The following is an 18,678-nucleotide window of genomic DNA, read 5'->3' on the forward strand; positions in this document are numbered from 1 at the left end:
TGTGCCTAAACATTGAAACTCCCTACAAGTGACACCATTTTGGAAAGTAGACCCCCTAAGGAACTTATCTAGATGTGTGGTGAGCACTTTGACCCACCAAGTGCTTCACAGAAGTTTATAATGCAGAGCCGTAAAAATAAAAAATCATATTTTTTCACAAAAATGATCTTTTCGCCCCCAATTTTGTATTTTCCCAAGGGTAAGAGAAGAAATTGGACCCCAAAAAATGTTGTGCAATTTGTCCTGAGTACGCTGATACCCCATATGTGGGTGTAAACCATTGTTTGGGCGCATGGCAGAGCTTGGAAGGGAAGGAGCGCCATTTGACTTTTCAATGCAAAATTGACTGGAATTGAGATGGGACGCCATGTTGCGTTTGGAGAGCCCCTGATGTGCCTAAACATTGAAACTCCCTACAAGTGACACCATTTTGGAAAGTAGACCCCCTAAGGAACTTATCTAGATGTGTGGTGAGCACTTTGACCCACCAAGTGCTTCACAGAAGTTTATAATGCAGAGCCGTAAAAATAAAAAATCATATTTTTTCACAAAAATGATCTTTTTGCCCCCAATTTTTTATTTTCCCAAGGGTAAGAGAAGAAATTGGACCCCAAAAAATGTTGTGCAATTTGTCCTGAGTACGCTGATACCCCATATGTGGGTGTAAACCATTGTTTGGGCGCATGGCAGAGCTTGGAAGGGAAGGAGCGCCATTTGACTTTTCAATGCAAAATTGACTGGAATTGAGATGGGACGCCATGTTGCGTTTGGAGAGCCCCTGATGTGCCTAAACATTGAAACTCCCTACAAGTGACACCATTTTGGAAAGTAGACCCCCTAAGGAACTTATCTAGATGTGTGGTGAGCACTTTGACCCACCAAGTGCTTCACAGAAGTTTATAATGCAGAGCCGTAAAAATAAAAAATCATATTTTTTCACAAAAATGATCTTTTCGCCCCCAATTTTTTATTTTCCCAAGGGTAAGAGAAGAAATTGGACCCCAAAAAATGTTGTGCAATTTGTCCTGAGTACGCTGATACCCCATATGTGGGTGTAAACCATTGTTTGGGCGCATGGCAGAGCTTGGAAGGGAAGGAGCGCCATTTGACTTTTCAATGCAAAATTGACTGGAATTGAGATGGGACGCCATGTTGCGTTTGGAGAGCCCCTGATGTGCCTAAACATTGAAACTCCCTACAAGTGACACCATTTTGGAAAGTAGACCCCCTAAGGAACTTATCTAGATGTGTGGTGAGCACTTTGACCCACCAAGTGCTTCACAGAAGTTTATAATGCAGAGCCGTAAAAATAAAAAATCATATTTTTTCACAAAAATGATCTTTTTGCCCCCAATTTTTTATTTTCCCAAGGGTAAGAGAAGAAATTGGACCCCAAAAAATGTTGTGCAATTTGTCCTGAGTACGCTGATACCCCATATGTGGGTGTAAACCATTGTTTGGGCGCATGGCAGAGCTTGGAAGGGAAGGAGCGCCATTTGACTTTTCAATGCAAAATTGACTGGAATTGAGATGGGACGCCATGTTGCGTTTGGAGAGCCCCTGATGTGCCTAAACATTGAAACTCCCTACAAGTGACACCATTTTGGAAAGTAGACCCCCTAAGGAACTTATCTAGATGTGTTTTGAGAGCTTTGAACCCCCAAGTGTTTCACTACAGATTATAACGCAGAGCCGTGAAAATAATTTTTTTTTTTTCTCAAAAATGATTTTTTAGCCCCCAGCTTTGTATTTTTACAAGGGTAACAGAATAAATTGGACCCCAAAATTTGTTTTCCAATTTGTCCTGAGTACGCTGATACCCCATATGTGGGGGGGAACCACTGTTTGGGCGCATGACAGAGCTCGGAAGGGAAGGAGCGCCATTTGGAATGCAGACTTAAATGGATTGGTCAGCAGCCGTCACGTTGCATTTGCAGAGCCCCTGATGTACCCAAACAGTACAAACCCCCCACAAGTGACCCCATATTGGAAACTAGACCTCCCAAGGAACTTATCTAGATGTGTTGTGAGAACTTTGAACCCCCAAGTGTTTCACTACAGTTTATAATGCAGAGCCGTGAAAATAAAACATCTTTTTTTTCCCACAAAAATGATTTTTAGCCCCCCAAATTTTTATTTTCCTAAGGATAACAAGAGAACTTGGACCCCAGAAGTTGTTGTTCAATTTGTCCCGAGTACGCTGATAACACATATGTTGGGGTAAACCCCTTTTTGGGCGCACGGGAGAGCTCGGAACGGAAGGAGCACTGTTTTACTTTTTCAACGCAGAATTGGCTGGAATTGAGATTGGACGCCATGTCGCGCTTGGAGAGCCCCTGATGTGCCTGGACAGTGGAAACCCCCCAATTCTACCTGAAACCCTAACCCAAACACACCCCTAACCCTAATCCCAACGGTAACCCTAACCACACCCCTAGCCCTGACACACCCATAATTCTAATCCCAACCCTAATCCAAACGTAAATGTAATCCAAACCCCAACCCTAACTTTAGCCCCAACCCTAACTTTACCTCCAACCCTAGCCCTAACCCTAACCCTACCCCTAACCCTAACCCTAAACGTGACTGAAATACGTGGCACTGAAATACGTGGCACTGAAATACGTGGCACTGAAATATGTGGCACTGAAATACGTGATACGTGGCACTTAAATACGTGGCACTGAAACACGTGGCACTGAAATACGTGGCACTGAAATACGTGGCACTGAAATACGTGGCACTGAAATACGTGGCACTTAAATAAGTGGCACTGAAATATGTGATATGTGGCACTTAAATACGTGGCACTTAAATACGTGGCACTGAAATACGTGGCACTGAAATACGTGGCACTTAAATACGTGGCACTGAAATATGTGATACGTGGCACTTAAATATGTGGCACTGAAACACGTGGCACTGAAATACGTGGCACTGAAATACGTGGCACTGAAATACGTGGCACTGAAATACGTGGCACTTAAATAAGTGGCACTGAAATATGTGATATGTGGCACTGAAATACGTGGCACTGAAATACGTGGCACTGAAATACGTGCAACTGAAATACGTGGTACTAAAATATGTGGCACTGAAATACGTGATACGTGGCACTGAAATACATGGCACTGAAATACGTGGCACTTAAATACGTGGCACTTAAATACGTGGCACTTAAATACGTGGCACTGAAATATGTGATACGTGGCACTTAAATACGTGGCACTGAAACACGTGGCACTGAAATACGTGATACGTGGCACTGAAATATGTGGCACTGAAATACGTGCAACTGAAATACGTGGTACTAAAATATGTGGCACTGAAATACGTGATACGTGGCACTGAAATACATGGCACTGAAATACGTGGCACTGAAATACGTGGCACTGAAATACGTGGCACTGAAATACGTGGCACTATGACTGTCAGAAAATGTTCATTAAACGGTTAGGGGTGAGGTTAGGGGTGAGGTTAGGGGTAGAGTTAGGGTTAGGGTTTGGATCCCTTTATCACCTTGATGGTGGTGGGTGGCTTTTCAGTGTGTTTTCTGTTTTTTTTCGATAAAAATGCATGCGTTTTTAACACAAACAAACGCATGTGCTTAAAAACGCAATAAAATACTGCAGGTTGTATTTCTGAAAATGAACGCATGCAGAAAAAAACCGCATGCGTTTGAAAACGCGACCAAACGCGTACAAAAAAACCGCATGCGTTTTCAATGTTAAATATAGGGAAAAAACGCATGCGTTTTTTTGTGCAAAAAACGCTGCAGACAAAAACGGAAGTGTGAAACCAGCGACGCTTTTTATAGCAAAAAAGTTTTTGCGTCTCCACATTTTGAGACCTATAATTTTTCCACATTTGCTCCACAGAGTCATGTGAGGTCTTGTTTTTTGCGGGACGAGTTGACGTTTTTATTGGTAACATTTTCGGACACGTGACCGTTTTTGATCGCTTTTTATTCCGATTTTTGTGAGGCAGAATGACCAAAAACCTGCTATTCATGAATTTCTTTTGGGAGAGGCGTTTATACCGTTCCGGGTTTGGTAAAATTGATAAAGCAGTTTTATTCTTCGGGTCAGTACGATTACAACGATATCTCATTAATATCATTTTTTTTATGTTTTGGCGCTTTTATACGATAAAAACTATTTTATAGAAAAAATAATTATTTTGGTATCGCTTTATTCTCAGGACTATAACTTTTTTATTTTTTTGCTGATGATGCTGTATGGCGGCTTGTTTTTTGCGGGACAAGATGACGTTTTCAGCGGTACCATGGATATTTATATCAGTCTTTTTGATCGCGTGTTATTCCACTTTTTGTTCGGCGGTATGGTAATAAAGCGTTGTCTTTTGCCTCGTTTTTTTTTCTTACGGTGTTTACTGAAGGGGTTAACTAGTGTGGCAGTTTTATAGGTTGGGTCATTACGGACGTGGCGATACTAAATATGTGTACTTTTATTGTTTTTTTTTTAAATTTAGATAAAGAAATGTATTTATGGGAATAATATTTTTTTTTTTTTTTCATTATTTTGGAATATATTTTTTTTTTTTTTTTTACACATTTGGAAATTTTTTTTTTTACTTTTTTACTTTGCCCCAGGGGGGGACAATACAGATCGGTGATCTGCCAGTTTGCATAGCACTCTGACAGATCACCGATCTGCGAGAAGTGCAGCCTGCTTCACAGTGCCTGCTCTGAGCAGGCGTCTGTGAAGCCACCTCCCTCACTGCAGGACCCGGATCCACGGCCATCTTGGATCCGGGTCTGGAGCAGGCAGGGAGGGAGGTAAGACCCTCGCAGCAACGCGATCACATCGCGTTGCTGCGGGGGGCTCAGGGAAGCCCGCAGGGAGCCCTCTCCCTGCGCGATGCTTCCCTGCATCGCCGGCACATCGCGATCATGTTTGATCGCGGTGTGCCGGGGGTTAATGTGCCGGGGGCGGTCCGTGACCGCTCCTGGCACATAGTGCCGGATGTCAGCTGCGATATGCAGCCGACACCCGGCCGCGATCGGCCGCGCTCCCCCCGTGAGCGCGGCCGATCGGCTATGACGTACTATCCCGTCGGCGGTCATACGGGCCCACCCCACCTCGACGGGATAGTACGTCGGATGTCAGGAAGGGGTTAAAGCATATGCTAATTTTGCATGTTATCATAATTATAAGAATGAGATAAAAAGGTTTAAAAGAACTCATACTAGTGGCAGCAGTGGGATTTGAACTCACAAGTCTGTTGGAATATGGGTAAGTCTCTTAACAATAGGAAAAATCAATGATTCTTTCAACTGTCTTTTCCTAAACAGAAATTAACACACTCATGAAAATACAAAATCATAAGAATTAGATCAAAGGGTTCTCAATACCTCATAATAATGGCAGCAGTGGGATTTGAATGGGCATGTCTCTAAACATTAGAAAAAAGCAAGGATTCTTTCAACAGTCTTTATCTGAACTGAAAACTGGAAAATCATGCAAATACAAAAGAAGATTAAATCACATGCTAATTTGCATGTTAGCAAAATCATAAGAATAAGTACAAAAACATTTCAAGAACTCATAATACTGGCAGCAGTGGGTTTAAAGCATATGCTAATTTTGCATGTTAGCATAATTATAAGAATAAGATAAAAAGGTTTAAAAGAACTCATACTAGTGGCATTTGAACCCACAAGTCTGTTAAAATTTAGGTAAGTCTCTAAACTAAAGTCTAAAACTGTCTTTTCCAAAATAGAAATGCACACACTCATGGAAATACAAAATCCTCAGAATTAGATCAAAGGGTTCTCAAAACCTCATAATACTGGCAGCAGTGGGATTTGAACCCACGCCTCCGAAGAGACTGGAGCCTTAATCCAGCGCCTTAGACCGCTCGGCCATGCGACCTAATGCATCATTAAAAGAGCTTCCTTAGAGTAAGTTTAGTGTATCTGACTACATTTTAAACTTGTGCATTGTGGAAAATGGATAGGTCTCTAAACAAAAAGGAAAAAGCAATGATTCTTTCTTTTGTCTTTTCCAAAAAAGCAAAGCACGCACTCATACAAAAATATGCTAATTTTTCTATTAGCAAAATCATAAATATAAGGTAAAAAGGTTTTCAAAACCTCAGTATGTTGGCAGCAGTGGGATTTGAACCCACACCTCCAAAGAGACTGGAGCCTAAATCCAGCGCCTTAGACCACTCGGCCATGCTACCTTAAACAGCATGGTTAATTAAGCTTCCTTAGAGAAAGTGAAGTACATTTGACAACAATTAAAATTAGTACATTTTGGAAAATGGTCATGTCTCTAAACATTAGGCAAAAACAAAGATTCTATCAACGGTCTTTATCTGAACTGAAAACTGCTAAATCATACAAATACAAAAGAAGATTATATCACATGCTAATTTGCATGCTAGCAAAATCATAAGAATAAGTACAAAAACATTTCAAGATCTCATAATACTGGCAGCAGTGAGATTAAAGCATATGCTAATTTTGCATGTTAGCATAATTATAAGAATGAGATAAAAAGGTTTAAAAGAACTCATACTAGTGGCAGCAGTGGGATTTGAACTCACAAGTCTGTTGGAATATGGGTAAGTCTCTTAACAATAGGAAAAATCAATGATTCTTTCAACTGTCTTTTCCTAAACAGAAATTAACACACTCATGAAAATACAAAATCATAAGAATTAGATCAAAGGGTTCTCAAAACCTCATAATAATGGCAGCAGTGGGATTTGAATGGGCATGTCTCTAAACATTAGAAAAAAGCAAGGATTCTTTCAACAGTCTTTATCTGAACTGAAAACTGGAAAATCATGCAAATACAAAAGAAGATTAAATCACATGCTAATTTGCATGTTAGCAAAATCATAAGAATAAGTACAAAAACATTTCAAGAACTCATAATACTGGCAGCAGTGGGTTTAAAGCATATGCTAATTTTGCATGTTAGCATAATTATAAGAATAAGATAAAAAGGTTTAAAAGAACTCATACTAGTGGCATTTGAACCCACAAGTCTGTTCAAATTTAGGTAAGTCTCTAAACTAAAGTCTAAAACTGTCTTTTCCAAAACAGAAATGCACACACTCATGGAAATACAAAATCCTCAGAATTAGATCAAAGGGTTCTCAAAACCTCATAATACTGGCAGCAGTGGGATTTGAATGGGCATGTCTCTAAACATTAGAAAAAAGCAAGGATTCTATCAACAGTCTTTATCTGAACTGAAAACTGCAAAATCATGCAAATACAAAAGAAGATTAAATCACATGCTAATTTGCATGTTAGCAAAATCATAAGAATAAGTACAAAAACATTTCAAGATCTCATAATACTGGCAGCAGTGGGTTTAAAGCATATGCTAATTTTGCATGTTAGCATAATTATAAGAATAAGATAAAAAGGTTTAAAAGAACTCATACTAGTGGCATTTGAACCCACAAGTCTGTTAAAATTTAGGTAAGTCTCTAAACTAAAGTCTAAAACTGTCTTTTCCAAAATAGAAATGCACACACTCATGGAAATACAAAATCCTCAGAATTAGATCAAAGGGTTCTCAAAACCTCATAATACTGGCAGCAGTGGGATTTGAACCCACGCCTCCGAAGAGACTGGAGCCTTAATCCAGCGCCTTAGACCGCTCGGCCATGCGACCTAATGCATTATTAAAAGAGCTTCCTTAGAGTAAGTTTAGTGTATCTGACTACATTTTAAACTTGTGCATTGTGGAAAATGGATAAGTCTCTAAACAAAAAGGAAAAAGCAATGATTCTTTCTTTTGTCTTTTCCAAAAAAGCAAAGCACGCACTCATACAAAAATATGCTAATTTTTCTATTAGCAAAATCATAAATATAAGGTGAAAAGGTTTTCAAAACCTCAGTATGTTGACAGCAGTGGGATTTGAACCCACACCTCCAAAGAGACTGGAGCCTAAATCCAGCGCCTTAGACCACTCGGCCATGCTACCTTAAACAGCATGGTTAATTAAGCTTCCTTAGAGAAAGTGAAGTACATTTGACAACATTTAAAATTAGTACATTTTGGAAAATGGTCATGTCTCTAAACATTAGGCAAAAACAAAGATTCTATCAACGGTCTTTATCTTAACTGAAAACTGCTAAATCATACAAATACAAAAGAAGATTATATCACATGCTAATTTGCATGCTAGCAGAATCATAAGAATAAGTACAAAAACATTTCAAGATCTCATAATACTGGCAGCAGTGAGATTAAAGCATATGCTAATTTTGCATGTTAGCATAATTATAAGAATGAGATAAAAAGGTTTAAAAGAACTCATACTAGTGGCAGCAGTGGGATTTGAACTCACAAGTCTGTTGGAATATGGGTAAGTCTCTTAACAATAGGAAAAATCAATGATTCTTTCAACTGTCTTTTCCTAAACAGAAATTAACACACTCATGAAAATACAAAATCATAAGAATTAGATCAAAGGGTTCTCAAAACCTCATAATAATGGCAGCAGTGGGATTTGAATGGGCATGTCTCTAAACATTAGAAAAAAGCAAGGATTCTTTCAACAGTCTTTATCTGAACTGAAAACTGGAAAATCATGCAAATACAAAAGAAGATTAAATCACATGCTAATTTGCATGTTAGCAAAATCATAAGAATAAGTACAAAAACATTTCAAGAACTCATAATACTGGCAGCAGTGGGTTTAAAGCATATGCTAATTTTGCATGTTAGCATAATTATAAGAATAAGATAAAAAGGTTTAAAAGAACTCATACTAGTGGCATTTGAACCCACAAGTCTGTTCAAATTTAGGTAAGTCTCTAAACTAAAGTCTAAAACTGTCTTTTCCAAAACAGAAATGCACACACTCATGGAAATACAAAATCCTCAGAATTAGATCAAAGGGTTCTCAAAACCTCATAATACTGGCAGCAGTGGGATTTGAACCCACGCCTCCGAAGAGACTGGAGCCTTAATCCAGCACCTTAGACCGCTCGGCCATGCGACCTAATGCATCATTAAAAGAGCTTCCTTAGAGTAAGTTTAGTGTATCTGACTAAATTTTAAACTTGTGCATTGTGGAAAATGGATAGGTCTCTAAACAAAAAGGAAAAAGCAATGATTCTATCTTTTGTCTTTTCCAAAAAAGCAAAGCACGCACTCATACAAAAATATGCTAATTTTTCTGTTAGCAAAATCATAAATATAAGCTGAAAAGGTTTTCAAAACCTCAATATGTTGGCAGCAGTGGGATTTGAACCACGCCTCCAAAGAGACTGGAGCCTAAATCCAGCGCCTTAGACCACTCGGCCATGCTACCTTAAACAGCATGGTTAATTAAGCTTCCTTAGAGAAAGTGAAGTACATTTGACAACATTTAAAATTAGTACATTTTGGAAAATGGTCATGTCTCTAAACATTAGGCAAAAACAAAGATTCTATCAACGGTCTTTATCTTAACTGAAAACTGCTAAATCATACAAATACAAAAGAAGATTATATCACATGCTAATTTGCATGCTAGCAAAATCATAAGAATAAGTACAAAAACATTTCAAGATCTCATAATACTGGCAGCAGTGAGATTAAAGCATATGCTAATTTTGCATGTTAGCATAATTATAAGAATGAGATAAAAAGGTTTAAAAGAACTCATACTAGTGGCAGCAGTGGGATTTGAACTCACAAGTCTGTTGGAATATGGGTAAGTCTCTTAACAATAGGAAAAATCAATGATTCTTTCAACTGTCTTTTCCTAAACAGAAACTAACACACTCATGAAAATACAAAATCATAAGAATTAGATCAAAGGGTTCTCAAAACCTCATAATAATGGCAGCAGTGGGATTTGAATGGGCATGTCTCTAAACATTAGAAAAAAGCAAGGATTCTTTCAACAGTCTTTATCTGAACTGAAAACTGGAAAATCATGCAAATACAAAAGAAGATTAAATCACATGCTAATTTGCATGTTAGCAAAATCATAAGAATAAGTACAAAAACATTTCAAGATCTCATAATACTGGCAGCAGTGGGTTTAAAGCATATGCTAATTTTGCATGTTAGCATAATTATAAGAATAAGATAAAAAGGTTTAAAAGAACTCATACTAGTGGCATTTGAACCCACAAGTCTGTTAAAATTTAGGTAAGTCTCTAAACTAAAGTCTAAAACTGTCTTTTCCAAAACAGAAATGCACACACTCATGGAAATACAAAATCCTCAGAATTAGATCAAAGGGTTCTCAAAACCTCATAATACTGGCAGCAGTGGGATTTGAACCCACGCCTCCGAAGAGACTGGAGCCTTAATCCAGCGCCTTAGACCGCTCGGCCATGCTACCTAATGCATCATTAAAAGAGCTTCCTGAGAGTAAGTTTAGTGTATCTGACTACATTTTAAACTTGTGCATTGTGGAAAATGGATAGGTCTCTAAACAAAAAGGAAAAAGCAATGATTCTATCTTTTGTCTTTTCCAAAAAAGCAAAGCACGCACTCATACAAAAATATGCTAATTTTTCTGTTAGCAAAATCATAAATATAAGCTGAAAAGGTTTTCAAAACCTCAATATGTTGGCAGCAGTGGGATTTGAACCACGCCTCCAAAGAGACTGGAGCCTAAATCCAGCGCCTTAGACCACTCGGCCATGCTACCTTAAACAGCATGGTTAATTAAGCTTCCTTAGAGAAAGTGAAGTACATTTGACAACATTTAAAATTAGTACATTTTGGAAAATGGTCATGTCTCTAAACATTAGGCAAAAACAAAGATTCTATCAACGGTCTTTATCTTAACTGAAAACTGCTAAATCATACAAATACAAAAGAAGATTATATCACATGCTAATTTGCATGCTAGCAAAATCATAAGAATAAGTACAAAAACATTTCAAGATCTCATAATACTGGCAGCAGTGAGATTAAAGCATATGCTAATTTTGCATGTTAGCATAATTATAAGAATGAGATAAAAAGGTTTAAAAGAACTCATACTAGTGGCAGCAGTGGGATTTGAACTCACAAGTCTGTTGGAATATGGGTAAGTCTCTTAACAATAGGAAAAATCAATGATTCTTTCAACTGTCTTTTCCTAAACAGAAACTAACACACTCATGAAAATACAAAATCATAAGAATTAGATCAAAGGGTTCTCAAAACCTCATAATAATGGCAGCAGTGGGATTTGAATGGGCATGTCTCTAAACATTAGAAAAAAGCAAGGATTCTTTCAACAGTCTTTATCTGAACTGAAAACTGGAAAATCATGCAAATACAAAAGAAGATTAAATCACATGCTAATTTGCATGTTAGCAAAATCATAAGAATAAGTACAAAAACATTTCAAGATCTCATAATACTGGCAGCAGTGGGTTTAAAGCATATGCTAATTTTGCATGTTAGCATAATTATAAGAATAAGATAAAAAGGTTTAAAAGAACTCATACTAGTGGCATTTGAACCCACAAGTCTGTTAAAATTTAGGTAAGTCTCTAAACTAAAGTCTAAAACTGTCTTTTCCAAAACAGAAATGCACACACTCATGGAAATACAAAATCCTCAGAATTAGATCAAAGGGTTCTCAAAACCTCATAATACTGGCAGCAGTGGGATTTGAACCCACGCCTCCGAAGAGACTGGAGCCTTAATCCAGCGCCTTAGACCGCTCAGCCATGCTACCTAATGCATCATTAAAGGAGCTTCCTGAGAGTAAGTTTAGTGTATCTGACTACATTTTAAACTTGTGCATTGTGGAAAATGGATAGGTCTCTAAACAAAAAGGAAAAAGCAATGATTCTATCTTTTGTCTTTTCCAAAAAAGCAAAGCACGCGCTCATACAAAAATATGCTAATTTTTCTATTAGCAAAATCATAAATATAAGCTGAAAAGGTTTTCAAAACCTCAGTATGTTGGCAGCAGTGGGATTTGAACCCACACCTCCAAAGAGACTGGAGCCTAAATCCAGCGCCTTAGACCACTCGGCCATGCTACCTTAAACAGCATGGTTAATTAAGCTTCCTTAGAGAAAGTGAAGTACATTTGACAACATTTAAAATTAATACATTTTGGAAAATGGTCATGTCTCTAAACATTAGGCAAAAACAAAGATTCTATCAACGGTCTTTATCTTAACTGAAAACTGCTAAATCATACAAATACAAAAGAAGATTATATCACATGCTAATTTGCATGCTAGCAAAATCATAAGAATAAGTACAAAAACATTTCAAGATCTCATAATACTGGCAGCAGTGAGATTAAAGCATATGCTAATTTTGCATGTTAGCATAATTATAAGAATGAGATAAAAAGGTTTAAAAGAACTCATACTAGTGGCATTTGAACTCACAAGTCTGTTGGAATATGGGTAAGTCTCTTAACAATAGGAAAAATCAGAGATTCTTTCAACTGTCTCTTCCTAAACAGAAATTAACACACTCATGAAAATACAAAATCATAAGAATTAGATCAAAGGGTTCTCAAAACCTCATAATAATGGCAGCAGTGGGATTTGAATGGGCATGTCTCTAAACATTAGAAAAAAGCAAGGATTCTTTCAACAGTCTTTATCTGAACTGAAAACTGGAAAATCATGCAAATACAAAAGAAGATTAAATCACATGCTAATTTGCATGTTAGCAAAATCATAAGAATAAGTACAAAAACATTTCAAGATCTCATAATACTGGCAGCAGTGGGTTTAAAGCATATGCTAATTTTGCATGTTAGCATAATTATAAGAATAAGATAAAAAGGTTTAAAAGAACTCATACTAGTGGCATTTGAACCCACAAGTCTGTTAAAATTTAGGTAAGTCTCTAAACAATAGGAACAATCAATGATTCTTTCAACTGTCTTTTCCAAAACAGAAATGCACACACTCATGGAAATACAAAATACTCAGAATTAGATCAAAGGGTTCTCAAAACCTCATAATACTAGCAGCAGCGGGATTTGAACCCACGCCTCCGAAGAGACTGGAGCCTTAATCCAGCGCCTTAGACCGCTCGGCCATGCTACCTAATGCATCATTAAAAGAGCTTCCTTAGAGTAAGTTTAGTGTATCTGACTACATTTTAAACTTGTGCATTGTGGAAAATGGATAGGTCTCTAAACAAAAAGGAAAAAGCAATGATTCTATCTTTTGTCTTTTCCAAAAAAGCAAAGCTCGCACTCATACAAAAATATGCTAATTTTTCTATTAGCAAAATCATAAATATAAGCTGAAAAAGTTTTCAAAACCTCAATATGTTGGCAGCAGTGGGATTTGAACCCACGCCTCCAAAGAGACTGAAGCCTAAATCCAGCGCCTTAGACCACTTGGCCATGCTACCTTAAACAGCATGGTTAATTAAGCTTCCTTAGAGAAAGTGAAGTACATTTGACAACATTTAAAATTAGTACATTTTGGAAAATGGGCATGTCTCTAAACATTAGGCAAAAACAAAGATTCTATCAACGGTCTTTATCTTAACTGAAAACTGCTAAATCATATAAATACAAAAGAAGATTATATCACATGCTAATTTGCATGCTAGCAAAATCATAAGAATAAGTACAAAAACATTTCAAGATCTCATTATACTGGCAGCAGTGAGATTAAAGCATATGCTAATTTTGCATGTTAGCATAATTATAAGAATGAGATAAAAAGGTTTAAAAGAACTCATACTAGTGGCAGCAGTGGGATTTGAACTCACAAGTCTGTTGGAATATGGGTAAGTCTCTTAACAATAGGAAAAATCAAAGATTCTTTCACCTGTCTCTTCCTAAACAGAAATTAACACACTCATGAAAATACAAAATCATAAGAATTAGATCAAAGGGTTCTCAAAACCTCATAATAATGGCAGCAGTGGGATTTGAATGGGCATGTCTCTAAACATTAGAAAAAAGCAAGGATTCTTTCAACAGTCTTTATCTGAACTGAAAACAGTCTTTATCTGAACTGAAAACTGGAAAATCATGCAAATACAAAAGAAGATTAAATCACATGCTAATTTGCATGTTAGCAAAATCATAAGAATAAGTACAAAAACATTTCAAGATCTCATAATACTGGCAGCAGTGGGTTTAAAGCATATGCTAATTTTGCATGTTAGCATAATTATAAGAATAAGATAAAAAGGTTTAAAAGAACTCATACTAGTGGCATTTGAACCCACAAGTCTGTTAAAATTTAGGTAAGTCTCTAAACAATAGGAACAATCAATGATTCTTTCAACTGTCTTTTCCAAAACAGAAATGCACACACTCATGGAAATACAAAATACTCAGAATTAGATCAAAGGGTTCTCAAAACCTCATAATACTAGCAGCAGCGGGATTTGAACCCACGCCTCCGAAGAGACTGGAGCCTTAATCCAGCGCCTTAGACCGCTCGGCCATGCTACCTAATGCATCATTAAAAGAGCTTCCTTAGAGTAAGTTTAGTGTATCTGACTACATTTTAAACTTGTGCATTGTGGAAAATGGATAGGTCTCTAAACAAAAAGGAAAAAGCAATGATTCTATCTTTTGTCTTTTCCAAAAAAGCAAAGCACGCACTCATACAAAAATATGCTAATTTTTCTATTAGCAAAATCATAAATATAAGCTGAAAAAGTTTTCAAAACCTCAATATGTTGGCAGCAGTGGGATTTGAACCCACGCCTCCAAAGAGACTGAAGCCTAAATCCAGCGCCTTAGACCACTTGGCCATGCTACCTTAAACAGCATGGTTACTTAAGCTTCCTTAGAGAAAGTGAAGTACATTTGACAACATTTAAAATTAGTACATTTTGGAAAATGGGCATGTCTCTAAACATTAGGCAAAAACAAAGATTCTATCAACGGTCTTTATCTTAACTGAAAACTGCTAAATCATACAAATACAAAAGAAGATTATATCACATGCTAATTTGCATGCTAGCAAAATCATAAGAATAAGTACAAAAACATTTCAAGATCTCATTATACTGGCAGCAGTGAGATTAAAGCATATGCTAATTTTGCATGTTAGCATAATTATAAGAATGAGATAAAAAGGTTTAAAAGAACTCATACTAGTGGCAGCAGTGGGATTTGAACTCACAAGTCTGTTGGAATATGGGTAAGTCTCTTAACAATAGGAAAAATCAAAGATTCTTTCACCTGTCTCTTCCTAAACAGAAATTAACACACTCATGAAAATACAAAATCATAAGAATTAGATCAAAGGGTTCTCAAAACCTCATAATAATGGCAGCAGTGGGATTTGAATGGGCATGTCTCTAAACATTAGAAAAAAGCAAGGATTCTTTCAACAGTCTTTATCTGAACTGAAAACTGGAAAATCATGCAAATACAAAAGAAGATTAAATCACATGCTAATTTGCATGTTAGCAAAATCATAAGAATAAGTACAAAAACATTTCAAGATCTCATAATACTGGCAGCAGTGGGTTTAAAGCATATGCTAATTTTGCATGTTAGCATAATTATAAGAATAAGATAAAAAGGTTTAAAAGAACTCATACTAGTGGCATTTGAACCCACAAGTCTGTTAAAATTTAGGTAAGTCTCTAAACTAAAGTCTAAAACTGTCTTTTCCAAAACAGAAATGCACACACTCATGGAAATACAAAATCCTCAGAATTAGATCAAAGGGTTCTCAAAACCTCATAATACTGGCAGCAGTGGGATTTGAACCCACGCCTCCAAAGAGACTGGAGCCTTAATCCACCGCCTTAGACCGCTCGGCCATGCTACCTAATGCATCATTAAAAGAGCTTCCTGAGAGTAAGTTTAGTGTATCTGACTACATTTTAAACTTGTGCATTGTGGAAAATGGATAGGTCTCTAAACAAAAAGGAAAAAGCAATGATTCTATCTTTTGTCTTTTCCAAAAAAGCAAAGCACGCACTCATACAAAAATATGCTAATTTTTCTATTAGCAAAATCATAAATATAAGCTGAAAAGGTTTTCAAAACCTCAATATGTTGGCAGCAGTGGGATTTGAACCCACGCCTCCAAAGAGACTGGAGCCTAAATCCAGCGCCTTAGACCACTCGGCCATGCTACCTTAAACAGCATGGTTAATTAAGCTTCCTTAGAGAAAGTGAAGTACATTTGACAACATTTAAAATTAGTACATTTTGGAAAATGGGCATGACTCTAAACATTAGGCAAAAACAAAGATTCTATCAACGGTCTTTATCTTAACTGAAAACTGCTAAATCATACAAATACAAAAGAAGATTATATCACATGCTAATTTGCATGCTAGCAAAATCATAAGAATAAGTACAAAAACATTTCAAGATCTCATAATACTGGCAGCAGTGAGATTAAAGCATATGCTAATTTTGCATGTTAGCATAATTATAAGAATGAGATAAAAAGGTTTAAAAGAACTCATACTAGTGGCATTTGAACTCACAAGTCTGTTGGAATATGGGTAAGTCTCTTAACAATAGGAAAAATCAATGATTCTTTCAACTGTCTTTTCCTAAACAGAAATTAACACACTCATGAAAATACAAAATCATAAGAATTAGATCAAAGGGTTCTCAAAACCTCATAATAATGGCAGCAGTGGGATTTGAATGGGCATGTCTCTAAACATTAGAAAAAAGCAAGGATTCTTTCAACAGTCTTTATCTGAACTGAAAACTGGAAAATCATGCAAATACAAAAGAAGATTAAATCACATGCTAATTTGCATGTTAGCAAAATCATAAGAATAAGTACAAAAACATTTCAAGATCTCATAATACTGGCAGCAGTGGGTTTAAAGCATATGCTAATTTTGCATGTTAGCATAATTATAAGAATAAGATAAAAAGGTTTAAAAGAACTCATACTAGTGGCATTTGAACCCACAAGTCTGTTAAAATTTAGGTAAGTCTCTAAACAATAGGAACAATCAATGATTCTTTCAACTGTCTTTTCCAAAACAGAAATGCACACACTCATGGAAATACAAAATACTCAGAATTAGATCAAAGGGTTCTCAAAACCTCATAATACTGGCAGCAGTGGGATTTGAACCCACGCCTCCGAAGAGACTGGAGCCTTAATCCAGCGCCTTAGACCGCTCGGCCATGCTACCTAATGCATCATTAAAAGAGCTTCCTTAGAATAAGTTTAGTGTATCTGACTACATTTTAAACTTGTGCATTGTGGAAAATGGATAGGTCTCTAAACAAAAAGGAAAAAGCAATGATTCTATCTTTTGTCTTTTCCAAAAAAGCAAAGCACGCACTCATACAAAAATATGCTAATTTTTCTATTAGCAAAATCATAAATATAAGCTGAAAAGGTTTTCAAAACCTCAATATGTTGGCAGCAGTGGGATTTGAACCCACGCCTCCAAAGAGACTGAAGCCTAAATCCAGCGCCTTAGACCACTCGGCCATGCTACCTTAAACAGCATGGTTAATTAAGCTTCCTTAGAGAAAGTGAAGTACATTTGACAACATTTAAAATTAGTACATTTTGGAAAATGGGCATGTCTCTAAACATTAGGCAAAAACAAAGATTCTATCAACGGTCTTTATCTTAACTGAAAACTGCTAAATCATACAAATACAAAAGAAGATTATATCACATGCTAATTTGCATGCTAGCAAAATCATAAGAATAAGTACAAAAACATTTCAAGATCTCATTATACTGGCAGCAGTGAGATTAAAGCATATGCTAATTTTGCATGTTAGCATAATTATAAGAATGAGATAAAAAGGTTTAAAAGAACTCATACTAGTGGCAGCAGTGGGATTTGAACTCACAAGTCTGTTGGTATATGGGTAAGTCTCTTAACAATAGGAAAAATCAATGATTCTTTCAACTGTCTTTTCCTAAACAGAAATTAACACACTCATGAAAATACAAAATCATAAGAATTAGATCAAAGGGTTCTCAAAACCTCATAATAATGGCAGCAGTGGGATTTGAATGGGCATGTCTCTAAACATTACAAAAAAGCAAGGATTCTTTCAACAGTCTTTATCTGAACTGAAAACTGGAAAATCATGCAAATACAAAAGAAGATTAAATCACACGCTAATTTGCATGTTAGCAAAATCATAAGAATAAGTACAAAAACATTTCAAGATCTCATAATACTGGCAGCAGTGGGTTTAAAGCATATGCTAATTTTGCATGTTAGCATAATTATAAGAATAAGATAAAAAGGTTTAAAAGAACTCATACTAGTGGCATTTGAAACCACAAGTCTGTTAAAATTTAGGTAAGTCTCTAAACAATAGGAACAATCAATGATTCTTTCAACTGTCTTTTCCAAAACAGAAATGCACACACTCATGAAAATACAAAATCATAAGAATTAGATCAAAGGGTTCTCAAAACCTCATAATAATGGCAGCAGTGGGATTTGAATGGGCATGTCTCTAAACATTAGAAAAAAGCAAGGATTCTTTCAACAGTCTTTATCTGAACTGAAAACTGGAAAATCATGCAAATACAAAAGAAGATTAAATCACACGCTAATTTGCATGTTAGCAAAATCATAAGAATAAGTACAAAAACATTTCAAGATCTCATTATACTGGCAGCAGTGAGATTAAAGCATATGCTAATTTTGCATGTTAGCATAATTATAAGAATGAGATAAAAAGGTTTAAAAGAACTCATACTAGTGGCAGCAGTGGGATTTGAACTCACAAGTCTGTTGGTATATGGGTAAGTCTCTTAACAATAGGAAAAATCAA

General features: G+C 36.4%; 5 non-coding genes across 5 annotated transcripts; all 5 read right to left on the bottom strand.

Annotated features, from left to right (window-relative positions):
- Positions 1-6,125: 6,125 nt before the first annotated feature.
- TRNAL-UAG (transfer RNA leucine (anticodon UAG)) lies at positions 6,126-6,207 on the bottom strand. Its single transcript has one exon. It is a non-coding gene; the product is annotated as a tRNA-Leu (tRNA).
- Positions 6,208-10,247: 4,040 nt separating this feature from the next.
- Positions 10,248-10,329, bottom strand: TRNAL-AAG (transfer RNA leucine (anticodon AAG)). Its single transcript has one exon. It is a non-coding gene; the product is annotated as a tRNA-Leu (tRNA).
- Positions 10,330-11,895: 1,566 nt separating this feature from the next.
- TRNAL-UAG (transfer RNA leucine (anticodon UAG)) lies at positions 11,896-11,977 on the bottom strand. Its single transcript has one exon. It is a non-coding gene; the product is annotated as a tRNA-Leu (tRNA).
- A 3,969-nt stretch (positions 11,978-15,946) lies between these two features.
- TRNAL-UAG (transfer RNA leucine (anticodon UAG)) lies at positions 15,947-16,028 on the bottom strand. Its single transcript has one exon. It is a non-coding gene; the product is annotated as a tRNA-Leu (tRNA).
- Positions 16,029-16,975: 947 nt separating this feature from the next.
- On the bottom strand, positions 16,976-17,057 carry TRNAL-AAG (transfer RNA leucine (anticodon AAG)). Its single transcript has one exon. It is a non-coding gene; the product is annotated as a tRNA-Leu (tRNA).
- Between the last annotated feature and the right edge of the window lie 1,621 nt (positions 17,058-18,678).

Source organism: Ranitomeya variabilis, chromosome 5 (genome assembly GCF_051348905.1).
Source record: "Ranitomeya variabilis isolate aRanVar5 chromosome 5, aRanVar5.hap1, whole genome shotgun sequence".
NCBI classification, from domain to species: domain Eukaryota; kingdom Metazoa; phylum Chordata; class Amphibia; order Anura; family Dendrobatidae; genus Ranitomeya; species Ranitomeya variabilis.